Source organism: Epinephelus fuscoguttatus, linkage group LG7 (genome assembly GCF_011397635.1).
Source record: "Epinephelus fuscoguttatus linkage group LG7, E.fuscoguttatus.final_Chr_v1".
NCBI classification, from domain to species: Eukaryota; Metazoa; Chordata; class Actinopteri; order Perciformes; family Serranidae; genus Epinephelus; species Epinephelus fuscoguttatus.
The window spans coordinates 38,033,427-38,048,395 of record NC_064758.1 but is presented as its reverse complement, the minus strand read 5'-3'; positions in this window follow the sequence as shown (position 1 = coordinate 38,048,395).

Genomic DNA, 14,969 nt, shown 5'->3' with positions numbered 1-14,969 from the left:
GACGAGTCAGAACCTTTGTGAAATTAGAAAGTAAAAATTAGAAAGAAAGTAGGATAACTCATTTTAAATGGAGTGTCTCATCATTCAACAGATGATTTCAGAAGCACTGCAAGGTCATAATAGATGATAGGTCAGTCTTTTAACAGTACTAACATTTACATATGTTCATTGAAACAGTTTTTGATCTTGCTATGTTTACATGCGCACTATTCCACTATTATTCTGATTATGACAGCGGCACGGCTCGTTCCGTCTGGATATACTGAATTAGGCCTTTTTCGAATGTAGCATATTCCAGTCGAGACGTGGAATATGCTAATCTTATTCCCTTAACTAAATTTTTATTTAGTTTTCTTTACAACAATATCATATTCATACATATTACATTTAAAAAATTACTTTACCTATATAATTTTGTTGATTCAAAAGAAATGATGACCATCTACATTATCACTGTTCAAAATAATCTGAATGTAATGCATCACACTTTAACATTAATTTCTGTATATCAGTTTTATATTACTACTTAGCCTTGACACCTTGAAGTTTGTTCATTGTTAGCTATATAGGGGAGGTATTCATTATAAGCCTTCTTGGCTTAAATCCTCTCCTGCATGTGTTTTAACTTTTTTGTTATTTTATTGTCTTTTGTATATATAATGTGCAAATAAACTAAACCTAAACATAAAAGAAAAACAGTATAGACATCCACTCCGACGTGTATATAACCAAACCCATTGGTTAGAAAAAGCAAAATTTAAATAGACAAAAATAAAAATAAAACAAAAAAAGAATGAAAACTAGTAGTAATAATTGTCCACTCCACATTATGATCACACAGATAAGGTACAGGTGCAAAATATTAATTTTTATTAGCCATGTTAACAGCTTAGCAGGAATATTGCCTTTTTTGAAGTAAGAGCAAAAACCGGAATACGTGTGCATGTAAACGTAGTCACTCTAAGTATTCCTCCTTCTATACAATTAAGACCGGCATGAAATGTGTGAGCATGTCCTTGAACCTGAAAAATGACCACTATGACCAAAACTAAGGAACTGATGTGTATCAACCCTTTGAATCAAGCTTTCAAAAACATGTGAAGGAGGCAATAAGCAACAAAAGACGAAATGACCCAAAAATTTGCAAGAAATTATTCAAAAGAAAAAAATGTATTAATATAGTTTTCCCTGTCTTTTTTCTTTGTTTCCATTTTTTCTGTTTGTTTTTAAACAATTTTCTTTTTGATTTGCTCATCACCTTTTCTTCCATGTTTTTGAAAGAAATTGCACTTGCAACTTGCTGAAGATTCAAAGGTTTACATACTTGTGAAAGGTGTCTGAACACAGCTCAAGAAAAGTGATGTCACTCCAGGTTTCAAAGGGTTAAAAGCCTTGAATAGGTCACACTATATAATTATTAGCATATCAAAAGCATGGTTTTTAGACATTCAACACATGAATGATATACAGCTGTAATGTCCACAGCCGTGTCCCTGTCTCTTCTTTGTGTCCCCACACTCCCCATGTGTTCCCCAGGTCCCCAGTTTTCCTCTGTGTGCATGTGTGTGTGTCCCTGCGCTGTCTTTCCCTCCTCGGCTCATCTACACACCTGTTCTTAATTAACCCTCATTGGTCCTTCCCTGCTCCCAGAGTTCTTCCCAGCCAATCAGCTTTCACCTAATCACCTCATTCCCCTCACCTGAGCCTCTCTGCTTGGTTGCTCTGCATTAGAGGCCGTTTACACGTTGCCGGCTATTTTCATAAACGGACATTTCACCGTCTCCGTTTTCAAAAAGATCTTCGTTTACACTTACCCGTGTATATATACACAGGAGCATGCCAAACCTGTAGGTGGCAGTGTAAGGAGAAGCTCAAGCCTTCCATGTATCCATTGTCACCATAGCAACATAGGTCGCACTTTTGACACAGGCGCAAGTTACGGCGCATACTGTGACGTCGGCTGCCTATAACTCCGTTTATCTCCGTTTATCTCAGTTTACATGCAAACGCTCAACCGGAGTTTTCCAAAATCTCCACTCTGGCCGGAGTTTTTAGAAAGACTCGTTTTCAGAGGAGAAATCTCCGTTTGCGTGTAAACGAAGGGCACAAACGAAGGAAGATGTCTCCATTTATCAAAATCACCGTGTACGTGTAAACGGCCTCTCAGTTTGTATTTAATCCCTGGTGGTTTGGGGCTGTTATCATCAGCTTTGCTTTTTCCAGCACAAACCTCGAATAAGAAGTGATTTAAAAAAAAATAATTTGGAGTTCCTGTTGACTGCGTTGGGGTCAAATGCTCTCCACCACATGACAAGGAGGTGTTTTTGTTGCTAAGATATAAAAGTTTGTGATGCATTCATGCATTTCTGAACACATCTCTGAAACTGAGGAGATACAACAGCACTTTCTATGAATAAAAATCCATGATTCCCCCTTTTTATGCGCTTTTTGTTGTTCTGTTGCATTTACAGAATACACAGAAATCACATACAACCACACCACAGAACATGACATAGAGGGTGATGAAACATATCATTTAGTTCATTATCTGTTTTTGTGAATACAGAGGATTATTATGATTCCCTTTTCTTATCTCTCACGTCTGAACGATGCAGGGAGAAGTCAGGTCATTTGGAAAATGGGACAAATAAGATTTTGCATCTTGGGCTCTTAAAATATTAGCAGCCAATCACCAAAGATATTAGTGCATTGTCACTACAAATGTATGGGCCGTTTGTAAAGTGGCTCACACTGAAATTAACAGCAACATTTTGCCACATTTAGCTTCAAACAATGTTTAAAAAAGTGGTGTGAATTTTTTTAAGTCGCTTTTTACCACATTTACAGCAATATTTGAAATATGTTAAATATGTCACAGTTAAATCTAAATGTTAAATGTTAAATCTGAATCTAAATGTTAAATCTAAATGTTAAATCTAAATCTATATGTTAAATGTTAAATCTTAATGTTAAATCTGAATCAAAATGTTAAATCTAAATCTATATGTTAAATGTTAAATCTTAATGTTAAATCTTAATCTAAATGTTAAATCTAAATCTATATGTTAAATGTTAAATCTTAATGTTAAATCTGAATCTAAATGTTAAATCTAAATCTATATGTTAAATGTTAAATCTTAATGTTAAATATTAATCTAAATGTTAAATCTAAATCTAAATGTCAAATCTAAATCTATATGTTAAATGTTAAATCTGTATTTATAGCATCAAATAACGAATTAAAACCAAACTAATGATTTAACATTTAGGTTTAACATTTAATTTTTAAATTTAACTGTGACATTATATTTAACATATTTCAAATATTGCTGTAAATGTGGTAAAAAAGTGACTTTAAAAAATTCACACCACTTTTTTAAATGCTGTTTGAGGCTAAATGTGGCAAAATGTTGCTAATAATTTCAGTGTGAGACACTTTACAAACGACACCCCATACAAATGTGCTTTACATGAAACAATAAGTTTGGTTGTTTAATTTGATTTGATTTTCTTTTTTTGCAAATAACAGTACTGCAGCTAAAACAATATGATTATAAAATTTCAAAGAAAATGGTTGTAGGATGTTGCAGTTTCACAATATTTTCACAATACACATTACTTTTTATGGGAAAGTGGGGCAAAAAATTAAATTAAAATAGGATTTTTTTCAAAGGTGGAACCAGCATGATTTTAGGCTATGAGATGACACTCATTCATTCATTCATTCATTCATTCAAACCTTTATATAAGACTCTGGAAATCAGTTAAGGGAGAGCCTTATTGTCAGTGGTGCTGAGTATAAATAAAGACATTAAAAACAATCAATAAGCAAACAAAGAACCATCATGTATACTGGTTAAAACAGAAAAGAAATGTGTGTATGAGTGTACCCATACCAAGTCCTTAAAGTAACACTTTAAGGTAGTCTTAAGAATGGTTTTCTTGGTGATCTACTAAAAAGTGTCCCAATTATTGTTATTTTGACTGTCAGTATTGTTACAGCTCAGAATTTAGCAATCTGATCAATTAAACTAGAGAGATAAGAGACAATGAAGGAAACACAAGCTTCCTGAGAGGAGCAGCTCCATCACGTTACTGATGACAGAGGAACTCTGAGGCTCGGCCACTGTGGGAGGAGCAGGAAAACAAAGATATTGTACAAACACCACAAGACACGTGCAGACGATACACCTGAGTCACACACACCTGCAGAGAACAGACTCCTCTTCACACGAGACAAAATTCGTGAGGACATTTTATTTCCACTTTAATGAAGAACTTATCTGGATTTTGTTGTATTTTCTCTCCTCAAGATCACCGGATAAAAAGTCATGTTGGTCGTTCAGGTACTTTGAGTTTTTAAAATCTTTAACTGAAAGTTCATTTTGTCCTCTTTTCACAATTTTTGAATTTAACAAATTTAATTCATTTTTGACAGTACACATTTATTCATTTTTATATTTGCACAGATGTTTTCTTGGTCTTCTTTTGTTACTTTTTTAAAAAAAAAAGATGTTTTGCAATTTCATCACGGTGCATTTGAGTGATTTCTTTGTTTTCTTGTTATTTTAGAGCTTTGCAGTTTGGTGTCTTCTAGCATCAGGTGATGCAATTAGCAATTCATTCCTTATTATTTCATACACACAATAAATATCAGAAACAAAATGTCTAACTGATGGAAGACTTCTTCTTCCTCCAGATCTTCGCTTTATTACCTCAGCACTGGAAAGTAAGCCCTGCGTTATTTTCCCCTGAATCTATTAATAAATAAAGTATTAATGCACAGCGGATTGTTCAGACCTAACTTTGCCCTTCTGCAGCTTGTAAGACGGCCTGGTTTGATGAACACAATGTTTCCACTTACGGGGACTCAGAGCTCTTAAGTGACTTGAGAAGGAAGCACAGGACGAGGATCTGCTCCGACCCGGTGGACATGGAGGCTCAGACGGTGTCTGGAATCAAGTCACAGCACACCAGGAACAACTTCCACACGTAAAGAGTTTAACAGATTTAACATCAGGAAGCTGTCAGTGATATCACTCATGATGTGGTACAAAGTCTGAGTCAAGAACTGATTTTGAGTTTTTTTTTAATGGATGGATAAAAACACATTTTAACACCTAAGATATTGACATTTGCAAGTTCCTAATGCACAGTGTGAGTAACAGAGGATACTGGCTGATATTAAGAGGATCCTCTGTGAAGCTGTGCCCAGTTCTTCAAACCAACTCAACAAGTGCAAACATTCAGCAAGAAATACTTTTTTTTTTTTTTTTACATTAATCAAAAATTTACCTTCAACTAAAGGCTGTAGTTTGATACCTTATGTGAGGAGCTCAGATGAACGGTGGTGGAAATATACTGCATAGGTGTCAGAAGTTGAGCTCACTCTAGAGTGTGGAAAGGATCAACACACACTTACTGACATGAGGTGCCACTTTTAAAAATTATGAAACGGTAGATTACTGATATTTTTCTTGGCGGTGAACTTGAGGGTCCAGTGTGTGGGATTTAGTCGCATCTATTGGCAGAAATGGAATTTCATAACTATGTTTTCATTTATTTATGATCAAGTGAAGATAACAATCATTGTATTTTTGTTAACTTAGAAAGAAACGATTATATGGGCGACAGAGGGTCCTTTCTCATGGAGTTTGCCACTGGCTCCACAGAGAGACATTTGCATTTTTGTGTCAGCCACTGTGGTTCTTCTACACACTTGGCACACAGGAGAAGTTTCAGCTCTGCAACCTCACTGCTGTTTGCCACTAAATCCTGCACACTAGACCAGGGACAGGCATCCTGTGGCTCTTTAGCTTTTCTCGAGTGGCTCCCTGCGGCTTTCACAATTATTTTCTAACATTTTCATTTTCAACTATCACTGATGTAGGCCTGAAGTGATTCTTTTATTCTCCAACTGTGAAAGTGCGGCGCCTATACACTAATTTAAAAAAATGTCTTAACATTTTCTAACCGCTTCATCCTCTTGAGGGTCGCGGGGGGGCTGGAGCCTATCCCAGCTGACATCAGGCAAGAGGCAGGGTACACCCTGGACAGGTCGCCAGACTATCGCAGGGCTGACACATAGAGACAGACAGCCATTCACGCTCACATTCACACCTACGGACAATTTAGAGTTACCAATTAACCTAGTCCCCAATCTGCATGTCTTTGGACTGTGGGAGGAAGCCCCACGCTGACACGGGGAGAACATGCAAACTCCACACAGAAGGGCTCCCACGCTCGGGATCGAACCGGCAACCCTCTTGCTGTGAGGCGACAGTGCTAACCACCACACCACCATGCCGCCCTGTCTTAACATTTTGTCAGCTAAAATGCACATATTTCTCTACGGCCTTGTGTCTTTTCCTCTAAATTTTGCTGAACCTCAGTAGTGCTGCCTCATCTTGAGTCTCTCTAGCTCGGCCAGCTTTGGATTCAAAATACAGAGCAGTAAATGTCTTGGTTAAAAAAAGAGAATTTAAGAGCACTTGGATGGATTCAGTTTAAAGGGATAGTGCACCCAAAAATGAAAATTCAGCCATTATCTACTCACCCATATGCCGACGGAGGCCCTGGTGAAGTTTTAGAGTCCTCGCATCCCTAATGCCAGATGGCGCCCCAGACTAACGTCCAAGAACACAAAATTGAATCCACAAAGTATCTCCATACTGCTCATCCGTAGTGATCCAAGTGTGCTGCAGCCGCAACATAAAAAGTTGTTTCAAAAAACGTCATATGAACTCTGTTTTTAGCCTCACTGTAGCCTGTAGCTCTGACTGCTTCTCTGTGCTCCTCGCTCACGTGTGCACGCTCAGGGTGATCGGTGATGCACGGTCTCTGAAGAGCAGCAGTCTCGTCAGTACTGATGTCCAGATTCTCAAGTGCAGGCATCGCCAATTCCCAGTCTGAGCAGCAAAGACTTTCCTCATCCGTTGGCATTGCTTTGCATTTGAAACAACTACACCACCAGGTTTCCAGTGCTCGACTCCGGTATTCTGCGGCTGGCTGAGGCTATGAGTTGCGGCGGCTGCTTCATCCAGGAGCCTGAGTTCCGTGCGTATACTCGGGCTCAAACAAATACGGCTCAACAAAGAGATGCTGTTCCTCCTCAATTTCAGAGTGCTAAAAGACCGTAGTGCAGATTATCTTTTAGCTCTGTGGTTACGTGTCACGTGATGTAAACACGGGTAAGCAAAGTTCATACTTTCGCTGGTCTCAGGCAAGCGCGCACACGTGAGCGTGGAGCACAGAGAAGCAGTCAGAGCTACAGGCTACAGTGAGGCTAAAAACAGAGTTCATATGACGTTTTTCCAAACTTTTTATGTCGGGCTGCAGCACACTTGGATCACTATGGATGAGCAGCATGGAGATACTTTGTGGATTCAATTTTGTGTTCTTGGACGTTAGTCTGGGGCGCCGTCAGCCATTAAGTGTGCTAGCTGCTGCCCCCACCGATCTCCACAAGGGATGTGAGGACTCTAAAACTTCACAAGGGCCTCCGTCGGCATATGGGTGAGTAGATAATGGCTGAATTATCATTTTTGGGTGCACTATCCCTTTAAGTTTAAGTAGCAAATAATCATTAAAAAGCCCATATGTTAACATATCATTTAGACTTATTGGTAATATTGACAGGTTAATTTAGACTTAATCGTTTGTGTTACCTTCATTATAAGGTCTAAACATGTTTTGTTTTGTTGATGACAGAATTATTATTTTATTTAATTTATTTACTTTTTAAAATTTTACCAACAATGACTCTTTTGATAATAAAGGTTGCCAACTTCTGCTCTGGACCTCTATGGGTAAGGGTAACATGAGCATGTGTTTTGCAGTTTCAGTGCTGCTGAGGGCCTCGTCTGCCTCAACTCAGAACAGAAAGGGAGTCAGTGTGAAGATTACAAGGTCATGTTCACCTGCACAGGACAGTTCTGCTCAGGTACGTGGCACAACAATAGTTCAAAGAAGCGGTTCATTCATTTGTTGTTGAGTTTTGTTTTTTTTTTTGTTTGTTTTTTTGCTGTTTTGTGTGTGTTGGAGGTGTTAGCGGGTTCAACAACAAATCGCATTACTGATTTATCACATCATGTGATCTGGATATTGTAACAAAGACCCAGAATAGACTCCACAGATATAAAGTTAGGTGTAGCCATAGCAACATCTTTTATTAACAACAAGCCTGTCAATTCAAGCAAGTGCTAGCAGATAGTGGGTTAGCTTTCTATCATTTGTTTCTAACCGAGGGGGGTCATCAATACGACGTGAATAAAGTGTCATGGTCGCGCGGGAACATGTCCCGTTCTTACCAGAATAACCAACAACCTTCCCCTATCCCAAAACACGGCCAAAAGGGCTCTCAATAACAAGTTTATAGTCTAAATTCAGACTTGTTCCAGCGTGTCTGAACTGCATGCTGGGTAACATGCAAACTAGCTGGCAAACCGGGCAGCGCTGATCAATATGAATCAAGACAGAGAGTTTGTAACCCAGCCACCATGTTGAATACTTTAGAGCCAAAATCAATCTCTGCCGAGCAGCTGGAACACAAACCTTCTCATGATACAGCTAAACAGTGCACTAAAATATATTCCTGAAAACATTTGAGACGAGAAATAGGCAATGCAGTCACAGAAACTTGATTCATATTTGATCAGCTTTGCTTAGTTTGACCAAAGTACACGAGCAGTGATTGACATGACTGACAGCTGCGTTAGAGACTCCTCAGCTCTGATTGGTTACTTTCAATTCCGTGCTGTTGATTGGAAGAACTACAAGGAGGCACAGGAGTATAATTGTTTCTAAAGCAGATTATCTGTCTCGTACAGCTACAGCAAATATGACTTCTTTTTTTTTTTTTTTTTTTTTACCAACTACAGCTTTAAAAGACAAACATTTTGGGTTGAGCTCTGAACATGGTTTCTTTTATTCCTCATTGTTCACAGAGTGCAGGACACGCTGGTTTGATCACGATGACCCAACAGGAAACGGAGACTACGAGGTCCTCAGTGACCTCCTACGCATGTACCCCAGAGAAATCTGCCCTCAGCCAATAGCCATCGAGGTCCAGACCATCTCTGGGGAACCTGCCTCCAACACCTCCGATACCTATTTAAAGTGAGATTGATGACATCAGTCAAAATGTTAAACAATAACCTGAGGAGGGACGGGTCACACTCATCAGCCTCCCTCTCTCTGTTGCAGTTATGATGCCACCTATGGGTTCGCCTGTGTTAATGCAGATCAGAGGGGCAGGAGCTGTGAAGATTACAGGGTCAGATACACATGTCCTACAGAGTTCTGTCAAGGTACTGACACTCTTTTACTATGGACTGAACACACTTAAGTTTTCTTGTGTGTGTAAAATAACAGTTAACACAAAAGACAAACACAGACATATGTTGATGGTGTTGAGTGGCATTGTGTGTGTGTGTGTGTGTGTGTGTGTGTGTGTTGATGAAGTAGTAACAAAAGTGGAATGAGTTAGAACAAGAGGAACTGGCGAAAGGGGGAAAAAAAGTCACAAGTGCAGATAGATTAAGCAAACAAGAGTTGGAAAAAGGAGACAGAAAAAAGAATAAATGAATATACACATAAACAGAAAAATTTTACAAAATAAATAAATAAAAATAACAAGTAAAAAATAAATAAACATTACAATTTTAACATGGAAAACACATGAATAAATAAATATATAAATAAAGAAATAACAAGAAAAATAGATACACAAATAAAAAAATTAAGAAGAGAAAAATAAATAAACATAGAACTTTTAACATGAAAAATAAATTAATAAATATTAAAAAAAATTAACGAGAAAAATAAATAAATAAAAATAAAAATTTCAACAAGAAAAAATAAATCAGTAAACTTAGGATTTTAAGACGGAAAATACATGAATAAAGAAAAATAAAAAGAAAAAAGAAAAATAGATAAATAAATAAAACATTTAAGAAGAGAAAAATAAATAAACATAAAACTTGTAACATGAAAAATACATAAATAAATATATAAATATAAAAATTTTAACAAGAAAAATATAAATGCTTACTCCCGTCTTGCTCTTCAAATTCAATTAAATAAATTAAAATTAAAAGCTCCCAAACCCTGGAGAGGGGGCTGACTGATAGATGCCACCACCAGCTGCTTCTTTACCTACAGAACAACCCCATGACCCAATGGAAGGGAGTCTGTTCGTGAGGTTGGAGGTGTGTGTATGCATTCATCAAATCAGATGGTCCTTTTTTCCCCACTATCCCTTTCTCTTAATTCCCTTAAACAAAACACTTGTTTTAGCTACTTGTTGATCCAATTGTAAATTCCTGTCAGTGTCAGAACGGTGTCGAACAAAGTGGCTGAACAGTGACAACCCGTCAGACGAGGGTGATGTGGAGTCCATACCTCAGCTCCTGAAAACGTTCCCTGGTCAAGTCTGTGGAAACCCACTCAGCATCGAGGCCAAGACAACAAGTGGAATATCAGCCGAGCACACTGGAGACACTTTCCTCTCGTGAGCATGTTTTTAATCAAACACACAGCTTTGATGTGGTTTTTACTCAGTGCATCAGCCTTTCATCATGACTGCTTTATTCTGCTCTATCATATTCCAGCTATGATTCTGCTTTTGGGTTTGCCTGCATCAGTGAAAAACAGAGGAGTAAACAATGTGAGGATTATCAGGTGATACTGACCTGTCCCCCAGACTTCTGTCAGGGTGAGTCTTCATGCACGCAGAATTATGATTTATTATTTTATTCAGTAAAATATTGAGTTTTGAGAAAATATTAATGAAAAGTGGATCGCAGCAAGATCTTACAACAGATATGTGATCCTTATAGACGTATGAAATGACGAAAAACAAACAAGACAACCAAACCAAATGTAAATCTTTGAGTCTTGTTTCCACATGCTTTACCTGTCTTCCATGTTTGGCAGGTTGCAGGACAAGTTGGTTCAACTTGGACAATCCCACAAAGCAAGGGGACTATGAGACCCTCCGCCAGCTGCAGATGCAACACCCCAATGAGGTCTGCTCCCAGCCTGTGGCCATCGAAGCCATGACAGTGTCTGGTGTCCCTGCGCACAAGACCGGTGACGTCTTTCAAGTGTGAGTTAAAGGAAAAGACAACAACAGTACCATGTGTTACTGGATAAACAAAGACTTGCATCATAGCATGTCTGAAGTAGCCCAGTAAGACCAGACCATCCTGACGGCAAGATGACCTGTATCTAGACACTGAGTCTAGACTCAGACACTGAGTCTAGACTCAGTGTCGCACCAAACAGAGATTAAAATCCAGCTGGGGATGATCAGAGATCCGCATCTTAGTGGACAACATAAGCAGCCAAACGGGATTGTTGAGGGCGTAAAATGCAGGCTGCAGCTTGAAAAACAGTAATGGTGGGTCATGAAGCAACAAGCATCAAATCTTATGTTAGTAGAATAAACACAGCAATTAGTGAGGTTAGTAACAACAATTAAACAAGAACAAGAGAATATACTCAGAGTTTCTCAGAGGAAAAGATGTTTTTGCCGTTCTTCTGACTGAATGTGGCAAAAGCTTGTTTAATAAAATGGCCGTGTTGATGAGGAAGTTGTTCCCCAATGTTTTCTTATGCTGACTGGCTGAAGGAATTTCTCGGTCAAGGCGAGCACTTCCACACACTGAAAGAGTTTGGGCCGAGTCCAGACTGATAAAGACAGCGAAACAGAATGTTCAGAATGTTATGAAGACGGTCTCACTAGGCTACGTCTGCAGCAGGAAAATTAGATACGCATAAAATGTTGGGGTGAGGATGATATGAAATCTAAAATCTAAATCTTGCTTCACAACAGTTGATAATATTGATGCCACTCTCACCTCTGCATGGTAATTATTAAATTACCATCAGCAGCTAGTTAGCTTAGCTTAGCATAAAGACAAGAAACGGGAACTACCCATTGGTCCGACAGCCCATTGGTCTGACATCCCATTGTTCCGACCATATTAAACCCATTGTTCCAAAGTCCCGGTGTTCCGAAATCATCATGATGCCCTGTGGTTAAGGTCTGGATAGGTTTAGGCACAAAAACCACTTGGTTAGGGTCAGGAAAAGATCATGGTGTGGGTTAAAATGAAAAAGAATGTGGCAAACACATAAGCCGTGAGCCTGCTCCGCCTCAAGCCTTTCCCAGCTGACCCAGAGCCGGTCGCGGCGCACCATCAAGGCAGAAATACGCCCGCAGGGAGCCATTCAGCACCGCGGAGAGCTCCCCACACAACCCCGACCCCAGAGTTAATAACAGGAGGTTATGGTGTTTCACTCTCTTCTCTCTATGACACTTGTATTTTGACCAGTAGCCTACTTTTGTTGCGTTGCTGATCCTCTATGGTACACAAATACAGTATAGCCTAGAATAATCACATATCGGAACAACGGGACGTCGGATTAATGGGATGTCGGACCAATGGGCTGTCGGACCAATGACATGGACCGGACAGAAAGTGTTTTAGCAGCTGGAGGTGGCACTTTGTAATTGTGTTTAATGAGAATGAGGCTTCTCAAGTTGAAAAAACTTCAACCCAGAGTGGAAAAAAAGCGTCCTACCTCATCTCTTTTTTCGTTATCTTTTTTCCCATTGTCTAGTTGAGCCCGGTCTCACTCCAAGGTCGCCGAAATGCGACGCCTGTGCAGTGACTCACGGCGTCAGAAACCAATTTAAAAAAGCGGATGGATGGGTCCAACAAACGGCGACCTTCACCCAAGAGAGCGGTGTTTGCATCCCGTAAGATTCTGAAGCCAAACCTCGTTCTTTTTTTTCCTAAACCTAACTGTGCTTTTGTTGTTGAAGGACAGAAAGCGTTATTTGCGGTGTTGTAGCGACATAGTGCGTTTACACATTAAATTTCTGTGAAAACGGAAGTGTACTTTGAAAGAAGACAATGCATGTAACAGGCTGAACTTGACACGGTGTCCCAGAATGTCAACAACCAACGCACCCAGGGTACGTTGCTCATCATATCTGGACCTAGAAAGTCTATGACCAAACGTCGATATGTGACGAGGTCGGAGTGAGAATATGTTGGCCAGTCAGATGATTTGAGAGGCGGGCCTTCTGTGGTAATCATGACAACAAGTTTACAATTGGTAAACAATGGAGGAGAAACTGGTGGTAGCACCTGCATCATGGAGGCGAAGCTCCTGGACCAACTGGTGGTACTCGGCAGGTTGGCATGAGTATGCATCTCCAACCGGTATGGAGGCTCTCAGGAAGTGACATGGTAATTTGTAGTTCAGTGCTTCTGAAAAAGGTATAGAAGGTAGCCGACATATCAGGCATGTGGTAGACAGTATGCGATTTCAGACACAGCACTAGTTTAGCCCTCTGTAAACCAGACATTACTGTTTTTACACTTCAACAGACATGATAACATGAGTTAATTAGTTTAGCTTTAGAGGTGCTTGGCAGATATTGCTACCTTTGGATAGAGAAATATTCGGCATCAGACATCCGGAGGGAGCTCGGAGTAGAGCCGCTGCTCCTTTGCGTCAAAAGGGGTCAGTTGAGGTGGTTCGGGCATCTGATCAGGATGCCTCCTGTGCGCCTCCTATAAGGGGTGTTTCGGGCATGTCCCATTGGTAGGAAGCCCCGGGGCAGACCCAGAACACACTGGAGGGATTACATATCTCGTCTGGCCTGGGAACGCGTTGGGGTCCTGCAGGAGGAAAGGTTGCTGGGGAAAGGGACGTCTGGGGAGCTTTGCTTGGCCTGCTGCCCCCGTGACCCAACTTCAGATAAACAGTTGAAAATGGATGGATGGCTAGAGAAAGACTTCATGATAAGCTAAGCCAGCCTAATGCTGGAGGTATGTCCCAAAAAATAGATCTACCTCCAGTGATTTAACATTTCACTTCCATGTTCAGCTCCTGAGCAGTTCTCCTCTTGACCAGTAAACTGAGACTCGTGTGTAAAATTGTCGGAGTGCCCCTTTAATACTTTGCTTATTGTACATTTTGCAGATATGACGCTGCTCGTGGTTTCGCCTGCGTGAACGCTGAGCAGCCTGGTGGAAGACGCTGTCAGGACTACAAGATCCGTCTCACATGCCCACTGGATTTCTGCTCAGTGTGACCTCTCACATCAGCGGTCAACATTTTTTGGGGGGGATTTACTGTTAGCGCAGCCAAGTCAATACGTCAGCCAATACTTGTAGAAGAGAGCAAACACACACATTTTCTTGCACCAGTTTTCTCCAGTACATTTTTTTCCAACGTCAATAAATGTATGTTGTCATAAAAAGAAAATGCGGTCATATGATTTGTCCCACAGGTGTTAATGTTAGCGTGTTAGCATTAAAAATGTTGTGTAAATATACAGTTTATATACATGTTAAGTAATTTCTAGGAGACAGGGTTGAAATATATCTGGTGTCCAACCTGTGTGTTTATGCAAGAGAAAATTGTGTTATACCACAATAGATCAGTGGGAATAACACTCAGGGAACATTATGGTATGGATGAATGTATTGTGTTTATTATTGTGTCACCAGAATTATGTCCAGCTGGCATGGGTTTACAAGACACCATAAAAGTAGATAAGCCAGGACCAGAGTCCAGCGTGCATATTTTCAGGCGCTGCACCAGTCTGTCACGGTGAAGAGGGAGCTAAGGCATTGCCATCACCTATACTTGACCCACAAACAACCCCACCCAAAGCCCTCTCGGTGCCCCGCCCATCTGTCCTCCTCTCAGACAATGACTTTAGTTGTTTTTTTTTATCTCAGGCATGTTATGATGTTACATACCGTGACAAGTTTTGGCAGAAACCTTCCTCAGAAGTGTCACTTGGTAGTGGTTGTGAGGCATCTTTATCAGCTGATCTGTCAATCAGCTGATATTAGGGAGGCGTGACCGTCCTTTGTCGTCAAAAACTGACAAAGAACAATTGAAGTTATTATCAGAAAATAAAGATATAATGAACACCACTG